The sequence below is a fragment of the Octopus sinensis genome, linkage group LG25 (assembly GCF_006345805.1).
Source record: "Octopus sinensis linkage group LG25, ASM634580v1, whole genome shotgun sequence".
Lineage (NCBI taxonomy): Eukaryota > Metazoa > Mollusca > Cephalopoda > Octopoda > Octopodidae > Octopus > Octopus sinensis.
In genome coordinates, this window is record NC_043021.1 from 7,078,950 (window position 1) to 7,099,977 (window position 21,028).

Consider the following 21,028-nt stretch of genomic DNA (forward strand, 5'->3'; position numbering starts at 1 on the left):
TACCAGTGTCTTTGGTGGTGGCCTTTGTGTTCCTCCCTATTAAATACTGTAGTGCCAGTTTATGGACATGTGTTCCATGTACAATTCAAGCTTGTACTTTTGCCCTGTCCTCTGTTTTAAATATGCATAAATGATGCCATATGCTCACCCTCTTGCAATGGGGATGTTATTTAAAATATCTGCCGAGATTGTCCCTAACTTATGCTTTGATGGAAGAAAATGTCCTGTGGCCTTGGCAAACAAGACTTGTGATCAAAACGTTCTGTCTTTTTTGTATATCTAGGACTACATTGTTCAATGTGTTCTCTCTTTTTTAAAGATAGTAATGTTTGATTTAAGGGATTTAGCTGCTATTTCTAGCAGGTCAAGTAACAAAGTAGCTCTTGAAATTTGTTGGCATAGTGCCATTATGACCACCACTCCTACTATTTCTGCTGCTACTTTACCAGTAATACTCTTGACTGATAGATAGAGGTGGTGTGGTGGAGGGTAGATTCAACAGAGCATCAGACAAAATGTTGTATGGCATTTGGTTACATCCTTTTACATTGTAAGTTCAAATCTCTCTGAAATCCATTTTGACTTGTCATCCTTCCAGGGTCAGTAAAATATGTACAAGTTTATAAATTTTGTGTTGGTAAGTAGTTACTGTTATCAACTGTAAGCCCTTTAAGATGATGCTCTAGCATGGCCACAGTCCATTGACTGAAATCCTTGAAAGAGTAAGTGAAGCAATGTAGATTCTACTGAGAATTGAAATGACAATATGGATTTTACTCCACAAGGGTTTATACTTGTCCAGTGGTACTTAGTGCAACATTAAAATACAAATTGATACATATTTAAGTTGAAACTCCCTATTGATGTGTATATGACCTCTTGTTGAGTCGGTAATTATATTTTCAGGCAGTCTATCTTTTGCCCGGAGATATTAATTTCTATATTCTTTGAATATGTAATTATTTCAGCCTACCAATTTATATTCTAATTAATACCCAGAGGTGAGGCACTGGGTGGCTTGAAAATTCTTTAGTTTCTTTTTACTAAGTAAAGTGAAACACTTTTAGACACAACCTTCTTGAAGTCAGTAAGGAGCCTGTACCTCATCACTGTTTACTAGAAATAGCAAGCAAGTCTTCATGATCCAAACCCTAAAAAAAACCCCAAAAAAAGACAGGTGAGCAGTGGGGGTGGGTCACATTGGATAATCTTGTCCTTAAAACTAAAACTAGAAGTGTCAAAGCTGAACAACTTTTGATCATAAATTTACTGGATCAAGAGCTGACCTGGGGCCTAAGCAATAACATCAATGTAGTATGGAGAAGAAATGGGTTGATCAAGGCTTGAATGGATGGCATTGACCCTTGGTTTGTTGAGCCAGAGTTAACCTGTAGCTACACAACAACAATAACCACCACTTAAGGATGTTAATAGTTTATTGGTAATGTCAGAAGTGATTTTATTCCTAATGTTAGTTAGATTGAGTTTCTTCAATCAGCACAGATGTTCCTCCAATAGTCTGTCCCCCATTGTTGATTTCTAATCTGGAACTGATAGGCACTGTTGATCACTAGTCTGTCAACATGTAACCAGTCAATCTCTGCTCCTGTGGGCCATGCGTTTGTCCCCAGAGTAAAGGATAAAGATCCCTTTCAGTCATGATTGACCATGGGATTGCACCTAGAAAGTTTCCCTCTGAGGCACAATTCTAGACAAGGCTGTTTATGGAAGACCAGCAGTCATCCATGCATACCGACCTCCCCTCTCCACACCACCGATGTTATCAAGGGAAAAGCAAAGGTTGAGAAAGCTTGGCACCAGTGATGTTGCAAATCATTTCTACAGCTGAGTGAACTGGAGCAACTTGAAATAAAATGTTTTGCTCAAGAACACAACACACAGCAGAATCTGGGAATTGAACAAAACCTCACGATTTTGAGCCCGATGCTCTAACCATTGAGCCATGTGCCTTCAACATTTCCCTAATGCATTTGTTCCAGGCCCAGTAGCAGTGCCCAGCAAAAAGGTCTCTCCCGGCTCTGACCGCCTCTGAGATGGTCATTCCCAATGTTGGTCAGTTTTAATTAAAAGAAAAAAAAAACAACAACTCAAACACTCCTTGCTATGCCAGGTTGTATGCAGTTTTTACTTAAAGTGGGGTATTGTATGGCGTTCATGCCAGGAGTGGAGTGTCAGCTGTATGGTATATAATGGTTATGTATATACTTAGTGGAGTGTCAGTTGTATGATGTCCATATTAGGAAATGGAGTTAGTTGTATGATATCCATACCAGGAAGGTATATTCTATGTCAGTGATGTTGTAGACAAGGATTCTATTGGCTGTTTGGAGGAGTTCCTTTTAGGTAAACCAAGTAGTGAGTAAATAGCAAGCCAGTAAGAGGATGTCTGCACTGATAGAAATAACAAACAAATCTCTTTCAAATCAAATCTTCTTGCTTGAATACTTTGGGTAATATAATCTTCCTGATCTACAGAATGACTGCCTGGTCACAGGTGGAGTACCTTTTGATTATAAAGGTTTTGCTTGACTTGGGCCTGACCCTGTACTTAACAACAACAATAGTGTTGGTTACAAGGAAGAAGGTAATGTTGTAAGGTGTAAGTGAGTTTAAACTGTGGAGGTATAATTGAAACTTGTTCATGATTTTATCGAATTTAATGACTAAGAGCAACAGTTAAGTCCAAGGTTAAACTGATTGGTTTGACAAATTATCTTCAAATATTTATCATGTCTATTTGAGAAATGTAATGCCATAAACATAATGAGCACAGGCATGGCTGTGTGATTAAGACGCTTGCTTTGCAATGAGAATGGAAACTGAAGGAAGCTGACTCTATGTGCATGTGTGTGTGTGTGGGTCTGTACATATTGAACATTATCCGCTCAGTTGAAGTCGACTCTTGGTCACTCGTTGGATCAGTGTCCTCCAGTCAGTTCTATCCTGGGCCGCTTCTTTCAGATTGGCTATGTCCATTCCGGTATCACTCTTGATGGTGTCAAGCCAGCAGGTTCTTGGTCGGCCTCTTCCTCTCTTGCCACTGACCATTCCGAGCATGATGTCCTTCTCCAGGGATTTTCTCCGCATAATATGACCGAAATATGCCAATCTATGCTTGGTGATCCTAGCTTCTAGCAACATTTTCTGCCTTATCTGCTTAAGAACTTCTCCATTGGTGTGGCTGTATCCTTGTCTAAATATCACATGATGGCTGTAAAGGATGATCATCATCATAATCATGATCATCATCATAATCATGATCATCATAAAAGCAAGGTTGTTCTTCAGTTTTCCATGAAAAATATGTCTAGCTATGTCAAAAAATTCCTTGCTTGGAAGCAGGTGAGGGCTGGCAACAAGAAGAGCATCCAGCTATAAAAACTCTGTCTCAACAGGTTCAGTTTGACCCATACAGGTATGTAAAAGTGAACATTGAATGGTGAGGATGGTGGTAATGTATAATAGTGGCGAGCTGGCAGAAACGTTAGCACGCCGGGCGAAATGCTTAGTGGTATTTCGTCTGCCGCTACGTTCTGAGTTCAAATTCCGCTGAGGTCGACTTTGCCTTTCATCCTTTCGGGGTCGATTAAATAAGTCCCAGTTACGCACTGGGGTCGATATAATCGACTTAATCCGTTTGTCTGTCCTTGTTTGTCCCCTCTGTGTTTAGCCTCTTGTGGGTAGTAAAGAAAAAGGTAATGTATATTAGTGGTGCTCTTTTTGTCAATTGGCACTCAACAAAAAGAGAAACCAACACTTGTATAAGTTACATTTTCATGTTTTTGGTACAATTTGTGGCTGGATACTCTCTCTGTCACCAACTACAGTGGACTGGGTGCATTTTATTGAGATTATGTGAGTATGTGTGATTGTCATGAAGACTGGCAAAGCAATTTTCATTTGTAACTAAACTATTTTACAGCAAAATTGTGTAGTTATATATTTGCGTATGTATATGTTTGTTTGTGTAGGCTGTCATATATTTGTATGTGTATGTGTGTGTGTGGTATAACTGTGTTAATTTGTGTAGTTGTACGTGTGGTATTTTTTTATGTTGGTGGGCATTAGAAGATATTTAATTGTTATTTCAGTGATAATGAAGAAAACAGACCTAGACTTTTTGAACTTCCATATCATCCCACACTCCTTCCCTTACATAGCTACCTACCTACCACTACTACTCCTCCTCCTCCTCCTCTCTTCTTCCAGAAGAACTTTTATTCCATCATTCCAATTTCATAATAATGTCTATCAAGTTCTGTTTGGCAATTTACCAACAGGAGAGAGAGAGAGAGAGAGAGAGAGAGAGAGAGAGAGAGAGAGAGAGAGAGAGAAATTGTGTGTGTGTCCGTATGAGTAAGAGAGATTGTGTGTGAGTATAAGCGTGGGTGTGTGAGAGTATGTATGTGAGTATGAGTTTGAGTGTATGTGTTTGAGGGAAGGTGAGAGAGAGAGAGAGAGAGAGTGCGAGAGCATGTTTTGTGCATGTGTGTATGTGTGGGATGATCACAGTGGCTCTGTGGCATTGAACGGTGGTACTATGTTGCTTAATTTAGCAATAATTTCTCTTTCTACCCTCAGTACACTGATCTGGTATTACAGGAATCAATACAGCATATGAGGGTGTGGCAGCTGAGAGTAACTTGGTCAGCCAGCACTGCCTGTACTTCAAACATGACTTATACATAGTTTATTACGTATCATGTTATCTCTCTCTCTTTCACACACACACACTGGTTTCAAGATGACATTTTATCAGATGTTCTTTCCAAAGCCACGATAAAGTTGAAAATTATACCAGTAGAATGCAAAAAAAAAAAAAAAAAAAAAAAGCAGTTTCAAAAAAAAAAAAAAGTGCTAAAAACAAAAGTGCCATAGAGGGCACCTCTATGTTGGTGCTTTACAATTTTGTTTGTTGCATAACACTAAAATATTGCAAAATTGTCACGAGGTTAGGATATTTTTATCATAGATTTTTTCACAATTTGCTGATTGAAGTTAAAACTTTGATTAGCAATTTTGACCAGGAGCTGTGGAAATGGAGTCATTGAGCCAGAGTTGAAAGCAGTTGTTGGGGTCAACTCGGTGAAAATTTACTGACCACCACTCTGATTAAATGCAAATTTTAATATATTGTGTTTAAAAGAAGGTGGTAAGCTGGCAAAATTGTTAGCATGCTGGGCAAAATGTTAGTGGCATTTCATCCATATTTATGTTCTAAGTTCAAATTTTGCTGATGTCAGCTTTGCCTTTCATCCTTTCAGGATCAATAAAATGAGTCCCAGTTGAGCACTGGGGCTGATCTAATCAACCTGTCCCTCTCCTGAAATTGCTGGCCTTGTACCAAAACATGAAAACAATATAATGTGTTTAAATTTCCAGTTTTCAACATGACTGCTTACTTACTTTAGCCCCCTTTGCCTCCATATGGAGCATTGGCCATCAATGACCTTTTTCCAAAGTTTTTGGTTCTGGGCTGTCTTTTTTTTTCTTCCCCCAGTTTTGAATTGTATTCAATGCTTCTATAATGTTGCTTTTTTTCTTTCTAGGTAGGGATGTTGACCCTACAAAAACACATTTTTACCTCTTTTTTTTATTTAAAAAACCCCACATTTTTACCCTTTGACTTGTACAGGATGGGAAGCTCTCCTGGGAGCTCATGTTCTGCTGGCATAGCTCTCAGGGTCACTGATGCACACAAGCCATCACATTACAACAAGGATAGGACCTTGTGTTGGAATTTGCTTACTGCACAACAAAATAATCAAATCAGGTTTAAGGGCTCCTACAAAGATGGATCTATTTGACGAAGCAATTTTCTTAGAAAATTTTGGATTTTTTTTTTATTTAACCTATCTTCTATAGATGTGATGTTTCTTCAATGAATTTTATAAGGACACACTTTTCAGTCATTTATGATACAATTTTTATTTCAAGTTACTTTCAATTAAATTTTATATTCCAATATAGTAGGCTTATGTATCTAATTGAGTTTATTTCTTTTAAAATGGTCATTTCTGGAAATATGCTAAATCTGTCTGAGATTTACACTACTATCTAAAACCAAAAAAAACCAAAAATGATGACAGATTGGATAATATAGTGTGAGACACTATATCTGAATAAAGCATTGAGCAGTCACAGTTGAAACACCTTTGATTATAAGTTCTGCTGGGTCAGATTAATATGATAAAAACATGCAGTGAATTGTTTGTTAATACCAAGAAAACCAAATGACCTACATTCATAACATTCCTTTGCATATTTGTTTGCTTCATTTTGTTTAGTCTTTCCTTTAATATATATGAAATACCTGGATGGGTTGGTTGTCTCCTTAGAAACTATTGTCTCCACTATATATTTAGTTTCTTTGCTATTTTTATTATGACTCTCTTCACACTGCTCTTTATGCATGTTTATATATTTTAAGCTTAATTGCTAAGTAGACTTCATAATACTTAAGTTTGTGTATATATTAGTTTGGGTGTCTGTTGGATATTGTAGAGGGGTTAGCATACATGTTTGTCTAGTGTAATAAAAGCTGAAGGAGTGGCAACATACAGGTATCATACTTTGGGTCATGATAAAGCAATACAGGTGTAGTTGGTAAGCTGTGGTTGTTTTTTTTAGCTGTAGGTCAACCCTGATTGGGCAGATTTATGATATTCCAGCTTTGTCCCTCCTATCTTTTTCTGCTGCTGGGACTACATTGTCTAATGTAGAGTATATAATTTTTGAAGAAAATTTGGTCACTATTTCCAGCAGGTCAAGTTTGGCAGGAACTATGCAGGCACCTATCTGATAGCCTCTCTCTCTGTTTTTGGGTGGTAGACTTAAACTTTCCTTTTTTATATATTTGATGCCTTAAAGAGGTTGATCTTTGGTCTGTGGATAATCCATGAATCTTGATTTCATCCTTTCTTTCTCCCTTTTGCAAAAGGCCATGGATACTGTGCCCATGACTCTATTATTCAGTTTCTTGCAGAAGGAATGTGTTTCAATGGTGATGCAGTCTATCTGCTGCCAGCACTCTCTGTGTAATGGGTTGGGTGTGCCCTAATTGCTAATCTACAGACATGCTGAGGCAGCACCACCTGTAGAGATTCCTAGATGGCAAGCAGATGTGGGAAATCTTTTTAGAGATATATCTTTCTGTAGTTCATCCTTTCAATAGAGTGACAGTCTTGAGATAAGCAAAAACTGAGATTGGGCATTTGGTATCTAGAATGTCATCAGGCACTCATTGTCCTCTACTGGTCTGGCATTAGGATTGCTGGGATGTTCTACTCTTGCAACTTATAAAGAATTAGTGGCCGAGAAGAATGATGTTCTTGGGGAAACTCTAGACATCACTGAATATCTTTGTTCTGGAAGGGTTTTTGGATTGGGGACTTCTATGGATAATTTCCAGAAGTCTGACTGTGCTGTTGAAGGGTGTCACTGGCATGAGATAAACTCTATTGGCATGAAAGTGAGGTCAGACAGGCCTGTTTGAGGTGTGTTCAAAGGGACAAACCACAGCAATGCTTGGACACTTGTTCAATGTCCATGCATTGTTGACTTGTGAAGTAATGTTAAGCTGTGGGTGTGGGGCAGATCTGGCTACTATCTGAGTCCACAATGATGATTGCCCCCACTCCACTTCTCCTTTTTTTTAACAAGGCAAGGAAGGCAGTTCCTCTTTGTCTATAAGCAAAAGCAGTTGTGTGGTGGATGAAGCTGAATGGTATGAAGACAGAGGGTTTCCTCTTTGGTAGAATCGTCTTTAACTTCTAGTTTCACTTAAAATGAAAGTGACGGTGGAGAGGGAGGTGCTCTCTTTGAATGAGGTTATTGAAAGGTGAGTGAGAGTGGTAAAAAACGGTAGGAGTGGATGGGACCACTCTAAGCATAAAGCCTGTAAGTTTGAGAAAGAAGCTTTGAGAGGACACTTGCTTTGGTGTTCAGGAAGATCTTTGCTGTGAGGGTTCCTCGTTTGAAATTAGAGGTCTTCTTGTATCATGAGTATTGCATTATACTCACCTTTCTCAATGTCACATACCGTGAATACTTGTAGTTCATTTTTTGTTTTTAAATCATTTGATTTTATGTAAATCCCTCCCACTTTATGCCTACCTTTGCATTGTTACACCTGCCTTTTGATATTATTATTATTATTTCATCAATACCAAAATCCTCATGATTAGTAGTAAGCATCTGTCAGTCTCGAGAGACCATGGATCTGTGCCCAAAGACATCGTGTCAGCTGTTGATGGTAGTGCAGCAACTGCAGTGACTGTATGCGTGACTTACAAATATGATCAAGCAAAAGTTAAACATTTTGCTGTTTCCTGTGAAATCTAAAGCCCTTAACCTGCTGAGCCAATTAATAAAGGAGTCGATGACTAACAGAAATGTCCACATTGCAGCAAGGAAGATTTCCTTTTTGAAGGAGGAAGAACAACCAAGGAAGAGATCCTTTAACTGTTCCAGTGGTTTGCTTTCCGTGGCATGTGATGGGTTGATGAGAATTGGCCTAAATTTTTGGCATACATCATTCAGTACATCATCTTTCAATTTATTTAAGGTAACATTTTGTGTGTGTGTGTGCATGTGCGTGCGAGTGTGCGCGTGCGTGCATGCATGTGAAAATAAATAGTGGGAAGATTTAAGATTTGTTGAAATAATAAAAGTCTTATGAATGTGATTGATGCAGCTATTATAATTAGAGTTCATATACTTAATGGCATGAAACAGTGCATAGATTATTATTGACAATCAGACAAGTTATAGTGTTAATGTTTTAATGCTCCATGTGTTAAACGCACCAACTAATAATGATAGATTGATGGCATCGGGTAGGGGGGAACCTGGTATTAGTCATTAACTAATATTATTTTCATAATTTCAGCAATTACAAGTGACAACTCTGGACATGTTTTAGACTTATTCTGTCCTCATCAGAAAAGTGTAGGTGTTACAGTACATGTGAAAGTAGTGATGAAAGGCTCACTAAATAAATGCACAAGATTATTATACATTTATTGGTGCAGGTAAATAGAACTGTTTCAAAATGAAATAGTTCAGATACCATCTGCCTAAGAAAAGCAACAGTTAATGTTAATATGTTTAATATAGGGAGCATTACAAAGCTAATTTGAAATATATACGTAGCAAGGCGACTTCCACCACACAAAAGAGAAAAAAAAAATACAAACTAGTATTAGTCAATGACTAAACATTATTTTAATTATTCTAGCAGCTATGTGTTAGTCTTCTACTGACATTTGTTAGTGTAAGAAAATAGAATTGTTTAGCGATAAAATAATTCAAATATTTTCGTTGACTGCTTGTGTTGTAGTTTAGTATTAAATTTGTATGATATCGATCTAGTTACACTAACACACGCAAGACTGGATAAAAATAAAACACTGAATCACATAGTGCTAAACATTGAATGCTCTTTATAAAAATGAAATTTCTACTTGGTTGATTTACAAAATTGACTCACAAACAAGTCCATAGTTATTATAATTTTGTTTAAAGAAGTTATTGTTATTATTGGTAGTGGTGGTGTGTCATCATCATCATCATCATCATTTTAATGCTAGCATGGGTTGGATGGTTCAGCTGGGGTCTGGGAAGTCAGAAGGCTGCACCAGGCCCAGTCTGATCTGGCAATGTTTCTATGGCTAGATGCCCTTCCTAATGTCAACCACTCCGTGAGTGTAGTGGGTGCTTTTTATGTGCCAGACGAGGCTGGCAAATGGCCATGGTCAGATGGTGCTTTTTACGTGCCACTGGCACGGGGGCCAGGCGAGGCTGGCAACAGCCACGATCGGATGGTGCTTTTTACGTGCCACCAGCACGGGGGCCAGGCGAGGCTGGCAATGGCCACGTTCAGATGGTTCGCTTACATGCCACCGGCACTGGTATCACAGCTACAATTTCCATTGATGTTGGTCGATTTCAATTCTGATTCTGATTCTCGCATTGTTACATCTATTATTATTATCATCATTATTGTTAAGGCGTTGAGCTGGCAGAATCACTAGCATGCTAGGCAAAATGCTTAGCAAGCAGCACTTATCCTATCTTGAGTTCAAATTCTGCTGAGATTGACTTTGCCTTTCATCCTTTTGGAGTTGATAAAATAAGTACCAGTTTTAGGTAATCGATGTACCCACTTTTCTGAAAATGCTGGCCTTGTGCCAAATTTTGAAACCATTCTTCTTATTGTTGTTGTTGTCATTGAACACAGATCTTTTATAGTTGGGTTGTGTATGATTGTGCCTCAGCTCCTATCTGTAGCTCACAGGCACAACACCTTCAACACATAAGCTGTTCTAAGCACTGCACCATTTATGCACTCCCTAATATATCTGGTATTCCTAAGATCTCAAGTATTGCATCCAGGTTCTTTGAAATTGTTCTGAGTGCATTGATCACACAAGGGACAATGGTCAAAGCAATGAGTTGGTGCATATTGACTTTACAGGTCCTCTTGGACTGGTCAGTCAATATTGATGTTTAGCCTGTGCTTTTGCTTGTTTGGTATGAATGTATGTCAAACAAATATGGGCAAGGAGATATTTTCTAAAGGTTTTTGACTTTGACAAGGAAAGAAGTATTGGGTGAAATAAGATACTTTTGATCACTTCTGCTGGATTAAAAAACATTACTGCTACACTATGCCATGCAACAAAGAAGCTTTTATTTGGTCATATGACCTGCTAGAAATAGCAGACAAGCCCTGAAAATCACATCTTACTATGTAAAAAAGGGTACATTGGATAATGGAGTTCCAGATTATATTGAGTCTGAAGTAAAGGGTGATCATGAGTAAATCAACTTTTCATTATAAAGTTTGCCAGATCAAGGCCAACCTAAGATTACGTAACAACAACAGTAATAAATAATATAGACAGTTTTTGGCCTAACTTCATCCAGCCCAGGTACTCAGGTGTATTTTGTTGTTCAAGTGTATTTTGTTAATAACACAATTGGGCATGATGGCTGTCTATGGGGCAAGGTGTTGTTGTTGTTTAACTTTAAGACAGCCTTGATTAAACAAACCTATTATCAAAGGCATTCAGTGTTTTCACTCGGACATGGTTATATCTAATGTCTCCTCCCTGAAACTGATTTGTGAGCGATTTAGTTATTTCTAACAGGCTTCAGCGATCGCGTCAGGGTTTCCGTCTTGATTTGTTGTGGTGGTGGTGGTGTAGCTGGTATGAACGTCAAAAATTCTAAGTTTCTCTTGTTCTGTGAACATGTAATATTACTTAGTTGGAGGAAGGGTAGTATCTATGGCCCTTTTGCAGGACCTTTGAAAACTAGTGGGAGGGAGGGAAGAAGGAAAGTATCCGAAATCAGAGGCCTTACCTAAATGCATACAACATAGGGAACTCTACTTATTGTATCTATGGACCAGGTGAGGCTGCAGTTTAACCCTTTAGTGTTCGCATTATTCTGCCAAAATTAATGCTTTTTCATCCTCATTGTTTTGAACTAATCATGCATTATCTTGTAGCTATGAGATTCTGATGAGGTAGCTGTTAATTTTTAAAATGATATTGTAGGGCTGAACATAAAACAAGCAGAATACTTTTGGCCGAATATGGCCGGTTTAAATGCTAAAGGGTTAAGACTACTACCCTTTGTAGGCCATAATATGATTTGAACTCAGAATGCAAAGAGCCAGAACAAATACCTCAAGTTATCCTGTCTAATGTTCCAATAATCCTGCCAGTCCACTGCAGGAAAGATGAAAGGCAAAGTCAACACTGGTGGAAATCAAACTCAGAACGTAGGGAGCTGGAATAAATCCCACTAGGTATTTTCTTTGGTGCTCTAACAACTCTACAAGTTTGCCAGATTGCAAATTTGTTGTAGGTTGTTTGTTTTCACTCTCTTTTCCTTTACAAAAGTAAGTCATACAAATGTCTTTCTAAACCCTAAAACCATACTTCTTTATATATTTCTTTATTGCCTACAAGGGGCTAAACATAGAGGGGAAAAATAAGGACAGACTAAGGGATTAAATCGATTACATCGACCCCAGTGCGTAACTGGGACTTAATTTATCGACCCCGAAAGGATGAAAGGCAAAGTCGACCTCGGCGGAATTTGAACTCCCAACGTAATGGCAGACGAAATACCGCTAAGCACTTCGCCCGACATGCTAACGTTTCTGCCAGCTCGCCATAGTTCTTTATATGAACCAAAACAAAGTAGTTTGTAGGTGGTCATTCAACTTGCTAGAAACAGCAACTAAGTTTCCTTCAACCGACACCTTACTGCCTGCAAAGAAACAGGATATTAGTGTAGTATGAGACGGTCATGGTTTTAACACTTCTGATCATAGGACTACTGGTTCAAGACTAATCTGGGTTAAACAATGACTAGCATAACATTTCTTGGTACTAATAGTTATCACTACTCAGCTATATTTAACAAAGTTTGCACCATAGCTAACGGATATCACCAAAAATTGTAGCTGGGTGTGTTATAAAAGAGAACTGACTTCTCATATTTAGCAGTAAATCTCCTATTTCTAAATAGTGGTAGTGATAGTACCCTTACCAATTAACTGCTACTGTTCGTTAGTTGTACATCTAAAGCAGAAGTAATACCCTTGATAGTAATGCATGTGTATGTACAAATTTTCATAAACATGCATACATCCATGTAAGCATGCACATATTCACATATATTCACACACACCACACACACACACACACACACGTAATTGTTTGTCTTGGATTACTGAGTTCTTGTAACTAATTATATTAAATACAGTTCATATTTTCTGAGCAGTGTAAATTTGTGTGTGTGTGTCTGCATGCCTGTGTTTGTCCTCCACCATCGCTTGACAACCGATATTGGTGTATTTACATCTCCGTAACTTAGCAGTTCGGCACAAGAGACCAATAGAATAAGTACTAGGCTTACAAAAAGTTAGTCCAGGGGTCGATTTGTTCAGCTAAAGGCGGACCTCCTGCATGGCTGCAGTCAAATGGCTATATATGTGTGTGTGTGTGTGTGTTTATATATATTTATATAAACTATGAGATAGAGGTTATGCAACTGTCTAAGGGATAAATGCATCTGTAGGCACTGCTGTTGTATTACCTATGTATAGGCCTTGCTGTAAGGTTAACAGTAGCTGATAATTTAAAGAGTAAACAGTGGTTTAATATATTCATATAAGAAATGGAGCAACATGCAGCAATTAGAAGTTTATCATTAGTATTGAATGATCATAATTATAGTTAAGATAGCGTTTACAGCTGTTTCGGTTTGTTATTTTTGAGGTAAAGTTGCAGAAACTGAAAACGCAGTACTTATATATATATATATATATATATATATATATATATATTCTTTCTTTCTTTCTTTTACTTGTTTCAGTCATTTGACTGTGGCCATGCTGGAGCACCACCTTTAGTCAGGCAAATCGACCCCCAGGACTTATTCTTTGTAAGCCTAGTACTTATTCTATCAGTCCCTTTTGCCAAACTGCTAAGTTACGGGGATGTAAATACACCAGCATCGGTTGTCAAGCGATACACACACACACACAGTTACCGTCAACCAAATGCACTCACAAGGCTTTGGTCGGCCCGAGGTTATATTAGAAGACACTTGTCCAGGGTGCCATGCATTGGCACTGAACCTAGAACCATGTGGTTGGTAAGCAAACTGCTTACCACACAGCCACTCCTGTGCCTATATATATGCATGTTTTAAATTTTTTTTATCAGTGGAGTTCCGTGCATGGCACTTAGCAAACTGGCAATTTGACTCTTGGCTCTTGAATCACTTTTGTAACTTTCTGCTGAGGAAAAATGAAAGAAAAAATGTATATACTCATGTGAGTTACTTGGTTACCCTGCCAATGCTGGTGCCATGTTAAAAGCATCTAGTCCACACTGTAATGTGGTTGGTGTCTGGAAGGGCATCCAGCTGTAAAAATCTTGCCAAAACTAACTTTGCCTGTGCTAGTGCCATGTAAAAATCACCGAGTCCACTCTGTGGAGTGGTTGGTGTTAGGAAGGGCATCCGGCTGTAAAATCCCTGCCAAAACAGACACAGTAGCCTCGAGTAGGTTTTCTACCTGGAGGCTCCTGTCAACTGTCCTACCATTCATGCATGGAAGATGGATGTTAAACAATGATAATGACAATGATGATAAAATGTGAAACTTTTGTAAAAGTTTTTCAGCTTTAACAAAAGCATATTACTCTACCTTTGGGATTCAAGTATTATTTTCTTCCCCACTTTCTTTTTCATTTATGTACTTTCTTGTGTGTGTGTGTGTGCATGTACGCAATTAATACAAATTTCTTTCTTTCTAAGTAGAATTCATCAGAGCATTCATATATATCTTAGTAAACATCCTCAATGAAGCATAATTTAACTGGTACTGCTAGATTTAACATCATTTCATATAAATATATAGAATTTTAGTGAATCAGCACCAAGTGGCGTGACATTTTAAAAGAAAGACTGCAGGTAGGTCATACCCAAGTATGTCATCTTCATGAGAAATAAACTGTAAGGTGGGTACAACAAGGGTGGGGTTGTCAATGTTAATTATGGGTGGAAGTGACAATGGTACGAATGAGGGGTGTCAATAGGAAAGTGTGTGTGTGTATGTGTGTATATATATATATATATATATATATATATTTATCTAGGACAGTGGTTTTCAACCAGATTTCCGCGGAACCTTAGGGTCCCACCAGTACAGTCCAGGGGTTCCGCAAGAAGTTACAAAACTGCAAAAATCGGCAGTAATTTTTAAGTCTCCTGTGCAGATATGTGTGCATAAGACTATTAAATTATTGCACAGGGGTTCCTCGAGCCAGTGGAATATTTCCTTGGGGTTCCGCTCCAGCAAAAAGTTTGAAAAGCACTGATCTAGGATGTATAATCTCAGCTAATATTAGAATTAATTTCACTTATGAAACCATTTTCTGTTTTATCAAAGAGACATTATTAAATTTAATTGTTAAGTGGAAGGAGAGGAGAAGGAGGAGATTGGTCATCTTGTTATGGTGTTTGTAATACTGAGTGGGAGTGGGGTGGTATGTCATTTCTTTTATTGTAATATTTTATCTTGTTGCATGACAACCAACTGGGTTTGTACAAGATAAACTAATACAAAACACATGTAAAAGTTTCACAGTGTTATCTCTTGAAATGCAAGCCTTCTTTCTCTCTGAGCTTAATATAGTTGTAACTTCAAGAGCTGAGCTGATCTTTATTTAATATTGTAGACCATATGGAGTTAAACACTATAAGGACTTAGTATCTCATGCTAAAATTGAAATTGGTTTGTTTATCTTATTACTCAGTTCTTCTTCACTTTCCTGCCTGTTGGGATTGTCTTAGCTAACCTAACTTTGTTGTCCCCCTCTCATCTGCCTATATCTAGTTACCCCTTTTCTGAACCAAGTGTTAATTTATAGATCAAGACAGATCAATTTTCTACCTTTGTTAACTCACCCTCAGGTGTTTGTATCCACTTAACCCCTTGTACTTAAATTGTCATTAACCCTTTAGCATTTAAACCAGCCATATCTGGCCCAAATATTCTCTGTTTCATGTTCAAACCACCCAGATCTGGCTTCTCGCACTTATCCAACAATGTCATTCTAAAAATATGAAGAGATGCTGAAAAGTTCCTGGTTTTAAGGGTATCACAAAAGGCTTGGTTGGAGGCCCAACCTTCTGAGTTCTTTTACAGGGCTTAGGCAAAATCGAAGGACTACTGCAATATGCGTGTGAATCTGAAAGGGGAATATGTTGAATAGAATCATAATTAACTGATTCTCCTGTAATTTCTTTTACCCAAAGCCAGGAACTTTTCAGCACCTCTTTGTAAACAATCACTTCATCAGAATCTTGAAGAAGCTATGAGATAAGGCATGATTAATTCAAAGCAGTATAAATATAAAAGCATTACATTTGACAGAGTAATCTGAATGCTAATGGGTTAATTTACTGTAAACAAATGATATTTTCATTTTGATCCTTTTGACTTTCACCTTATCACCTTCTCAAGAATGGCTTTTATCTTCCAAGGTGGGAGTGTGGGAATCAGCTAAGTATGCCCCCCCCCCAGCAACAGGGATGATCAAAACTCTGTTGGCCCATCAGATTCTGCAGAGTGTAATAGTGACAACGAGAACTCTGATTATTGCTTAGCCCAAGTCATTCCTCATCAAGCAGACCAATAATTGAAGGCTGTCTAGAAGTGACCATCTTGCTAGGGTTGACTTTGGGCTAAATATCAACAGAAAGACAGGCTGAAAACAGCAAAAGTAAAATGTGTTTGTTACTCCTTGATGTGCCTTGTGATTTTCTTCCTTTTACTCCCTTGGTACAATAAATAGTTTTTCAGTTAAATTTAGTTTCATGCAGAACAGTTGCAGCAACTATGTGTGTGTGTGTGTGTGTGTGTGTGTGTAAAATCACTATCAACCAGACCATCAGATGTTGTACACCACTGGTCACAATGCACTTCCAATTTTGTCTTAATAGCACCATTCTTTTTGGTATCTGAAGTCATGAGCAGACATAGACGCTTTCTCAGTCATCCTACCCTTGACCCAGCAGAACATTGAGGGTATGACATCTTGAGGGAAAGAGGGCTGCACTTGCAGTTGGCTGGTACTCATTTTCAACTCAGTAGACTGAAGCAAAGGGAAATGCTGTGCTTTGCTCAAAAACACAATCTGGTTCAGGAATTCAGCTGTTGATTTTGCAGTCATGAGCCAAATACCTTAACTACCAGGCTGCATGCTTTTATCAGAATGTTATATATCATCATCATCATTTAGCGTCCGCTTTCCATGCTAGCATGGGTTGGACGGTTCAACTGGGGTCTGGGAAGCCAGAAGGCTGCACCAGGCCCAGTCTGATCTGGCAATGTTTCTACGGCTGGATGCCCTTCCTAACGCCTACCGCTCTGTGAGTGTAGTGTGTGCTTTTTATGTGCCACCGGCACAGGTGTCAGATGGGGCTGGCAAACGGCCACGGTCAGATGGTGCTTTTTACGTGCCACTGGCATGGAGGCCAGGCGAGGCTGGCAACGGCCACATTCGGATGGTTCGCTTACGTTCCACCAGCACTGGTATCACAGCTGCAGTTTCCATTGATGTTGATCGATTTCGATTTTTATATATATATATATATATATATATATGTATGTATGTGTGCATGTGCATGCATTAATGCATTTGTTTTGCATGATTCTTAATGTGAAATCATGTGTTGGGGAGGGTCATATCTTACAAATTAATGGCAAAATATGACGACCATTCTGAAGTATAACAACATTCACACACACACACGCACACACAGACAGAGTTGCAGATGTGGTTTACCAACCTACATGGTTTCAAGTTCAATCCTTGGGCAGTTGTCTTCTACTATAGCTCCAAGGCTGACCAAAGTCTTTTGAATGGATTTGGAAGATGAAAACTGAAGGGAGTCTGTTTGTATGTGTGCCCGAGTGAAAAATAATATTGACCTATTTTATTTATATATTATTCATATTTCATTTTATTTTGTTATTTTTCCTTTATTTCTCACTGATTAAATTACTAATTACTACCTAATAATTTAGCTACACCTACTTCCTTCTTGGAAAGCTGTCAACAAAACAACTGGGATGGTCATCATTGTTGATCAGGACTTATCTAGAACTAAACAACTACCCAGATTTATGTAACATGGCACACACCCTTCTTGATATATACATCTACCTAACTACATTCGCCATTCACACTCCAATTCTCTACTCTTGTTAGCTATATGTGTGTGTGTGTGTGTGTGTGTGTGTGTGTATACACACACGCATGAGGGCAGGGTGCTGAAAAGTTCCTGGCTTTGAGTGAAAGAAAATACAGGTGGATCATTATATTATACAACTTATTCTTCCTCTCAGATTTACCCACTTATATTAGCAGTCTTTCAGTTTTTCTAAGCCTTGTAAAAAAAAAAAAAAAAAAAAAGGAAAGCTGGGCTTCCAACCAGGCCTTTCGTTAGACCCTTAAAACCAGATACTTTTCATCACCCCCTCGTGTGTGTGTGTGTGTGTGTGTGTGTATCATTGTTAGCTAACTGTAGGTCTCATAGCCCTCAGTTAGTTATCTATAGGCCTATAGCTTTTCAGTTACTGTCTATACACCATAGCCCTCTTTTAGCTTGGCTGTATGGTGTACTTTTGTTAGCTGTATAGTATATCCTGTTAGATAGACTATATGTAATTTGCAATTAGTCATCTCTATCTACCTGATATCTAGACAGAAGCCCTCCAAAATTCTATATTACATCATACAAGAGTGTGTGTGTGTGCACATGCACACACATACACACATGCACGCACGCACGCACTATTGTGTCTGTCTCTACAGCGATGTGTCATGACCTATTTTATTTATGTTGAAGGTGGGGTGAGCTGTTCCCATACCTTGTACCTACTCTCCCTGTCTCTCGTACATTCTAGAACCCCTTTCCCCGTTATTAATGAACTATTGCATTAGAATACATGCATTCTAAAGCAGTCTGATACGTTCTAACCCTTTCCCCACCCACATTCTGAAGCACACACATTCATTCACAAGAACATGTATGCAAATGCATGTGTGCACATACACACACACACACACACACACACACACACACACACACACACACACACACTAAAGCACAGTCCTTCACACACATACTTTCTGAAGCACATACCCACACGCACTTCTAAAGCATGCACGTAGATATTTTAAAGCATGCACGCATATTATAAAGGAAGGCGGCGAGCTGGCAGACTCGTTAGCACACTGGGCGAAATGCATAGCAGTGTTTCATCTGCCGTTACGTTCTGAGTTCAAATTCCGCCGAGGTCGACTTTGCCTTTCATCCTTTCGGGGTCGATAAATTAAGTACCAGTTACGCCCTGGGGTCGATGTAATCGACATAATCCGTTTGTCCCCTCTGTGTTTAGCCCCTTGTGGGCAGTAGTGAAATACATATTATAAAGAAGTCTACGTGTGCCTTCTGAAAAGTATCAACCTTCCAGGACTGTAAGAGCCAAACTTTGACGCGTGTCAGTAGTGATATGCAATGGGTTTTGGGTGACAGACTGTGGTCCTGGAGAGAGAACAAGCATGGAAAGGAAAAGAACCATCCTGTAATAAAATACATGGATACGTACAAGTGATGCTCCAATTACATCACTTATATATCTATGTGCATGCTTTAGAAGTGCGTGTGGGTATGTGCTTCAGAAAGTATGTGTGTGAAGGACTGTGCTTTATAGTGTGTGTGTGTGTGTGTGTGTGTACATGTTCGTGTGTGTGTGTGTGTGTGTGTGTGTGTACCAGTTTGCTGGACATTGTTGTAGAGCTGAAAACGAGGCAATTTCTACTCTTCTCCTCTGGAAGCCATCTACCCGCAATACCAGAGGGTGCACACTCTCCGACCCTGATGTAATCTCCAGCTGAAAAAGAGGTAATTTCTACTCTTCTCCTCTGGAAGCCATCTACCCGCAATACCAGAGGGCGCATACTCTCCTACCCTGATGTAATCTCCAGGGATACAGGCATCCAGCAACAGGACCTCCGTAATGCTATGATGGACCGTGAAGTCTGGTGTAGCATGGTAAATTCCATTGTCTCGACCACGGTCGAACAATGATGATGATGATGGTGATTAAAGATATGAAAATTTTGAATAACAAGCACATAAAGAAAACAATAATCCTGCAATAGAATACTTGTCTACTTGTAAGTGATACTTCAATTACATCACTTACATGTATACTCTTTTACTTGTTTCAGTCATTTGACTGTGGCCATGCTGGAGCACTGCCTTTAGTCGAGCAAATTGACTCCAGGACTTATTCTTTGTAAGCCCAGTACTTATTCTATCGATCTCTTTTGCCGAACCACTAAGTAACGGGGACGTAAACACACCAGCATCGGTTGTCAAGCAATGCTAGGGGGACAAACACAGACACACAAACACATATACATATATATACATATATACGACAGGCTTCTTTCAGTTTCCGTCTACCAAATCCATTCACAAGGCATTGGTCGGCCCGGGGCTATAGCAGAAGACACTTGCCCAAGATGCCACACAGTGGGACTGAACCCGGAACCATGTGGTTGGTTAGCAAGCTACTTACCACACAGCCACTCCTGCGCCTTGAGAGTATGTATTTTATTAAAGAAATTTCAATTTTGACATGCTAGGCTAAAAAGAACTGCAGGATCAATAAAGTGTTTACAGTGACAGATATTAAGCAATGTATCAGTGAGACCTGGGCAGCCCTTACAATTCTCCATGTAATATGGAAATCTAAGCTCTTGGAGAATCTATAAAAGAACTTCAGGTAGAGGAGTAAAAGTAAGGATAGGCAAGTTAAAAGAGCCCCTGCACAGTGTTTGAGTCTGTGTTACTTTATGGATCTTCAACCTGGACACTAAGCAGAAGGCTTGGAACTTTGCTGGTTGACATCTACACATGCATGCTTCATGCTGTTTTGTATGTCTTAGAATATTTCCACAAAAACAAACAAACAGAAAATATATTCTCCAACTAGCTTCCCAAGGTATCATACACCCTCAAGCAAAAAAGAGATTGTTTTGCTGGACATTGCTGAAGAAGTAAGGAAGGGTTGGTTAGTGACACCCTACTTTGGATTCCTTGAAATAATCTTGCTCACATTGTGACTCGGGAAAAACATATCAGTAAATTAACAGATGACATTAGATGTTGCTGAAGGGAACTTTCATATGTCATAAAGAGATGGAGGTGGATGGAGCATCAGAGACATTTGATTCAAAACAATCTCAACCTAATGGTGATGACAATGACTGTTTTCATTCTTGGTGTCATTGTCTTGTCCTAATATGGCACAGTTTATTGCTGACAGAGGGACATCACACACATGGATGATGGTCATTCCACTTTGTTCTCCCTCTATTTATGTATCTGTCTAGTGATT

The 21,028-nt window shown here is 38.8% G+C and overlaps 1 protein-coding gene and 1 long non-coding RNA gene across 8 annotated transcripts in view; both read left to right on the forward strand.

Annotated features, from left to right (window-relative positions):
• The window catches only part of LOC118767838, an 18,291-nt gene extending 2,409 nt beyond the window's left edge, over positions 1-15,882 (forward strand). Inside the window, exons 2-3 of the long non-coding RNA XR_005003738.1 lie at positions 14,582-14,587; positions 15,682-15,882. This is a non-coding gene — a long non-coding RNA (uncharacterized LOC118767838). The remainder of the gene's footprint in view (positions 1-14,581; positions 14,588-15,681) is intronic.
• The window catches only part of LOC115224197 (striatin-3), a 253,651-nt gene that overhangs the window by 99,208 nt on the left and 133,415 nt on the right, over positions 1-21,028 (forward strand). The gene's annotated exons all lie outside the window — the stretch shown is intronic.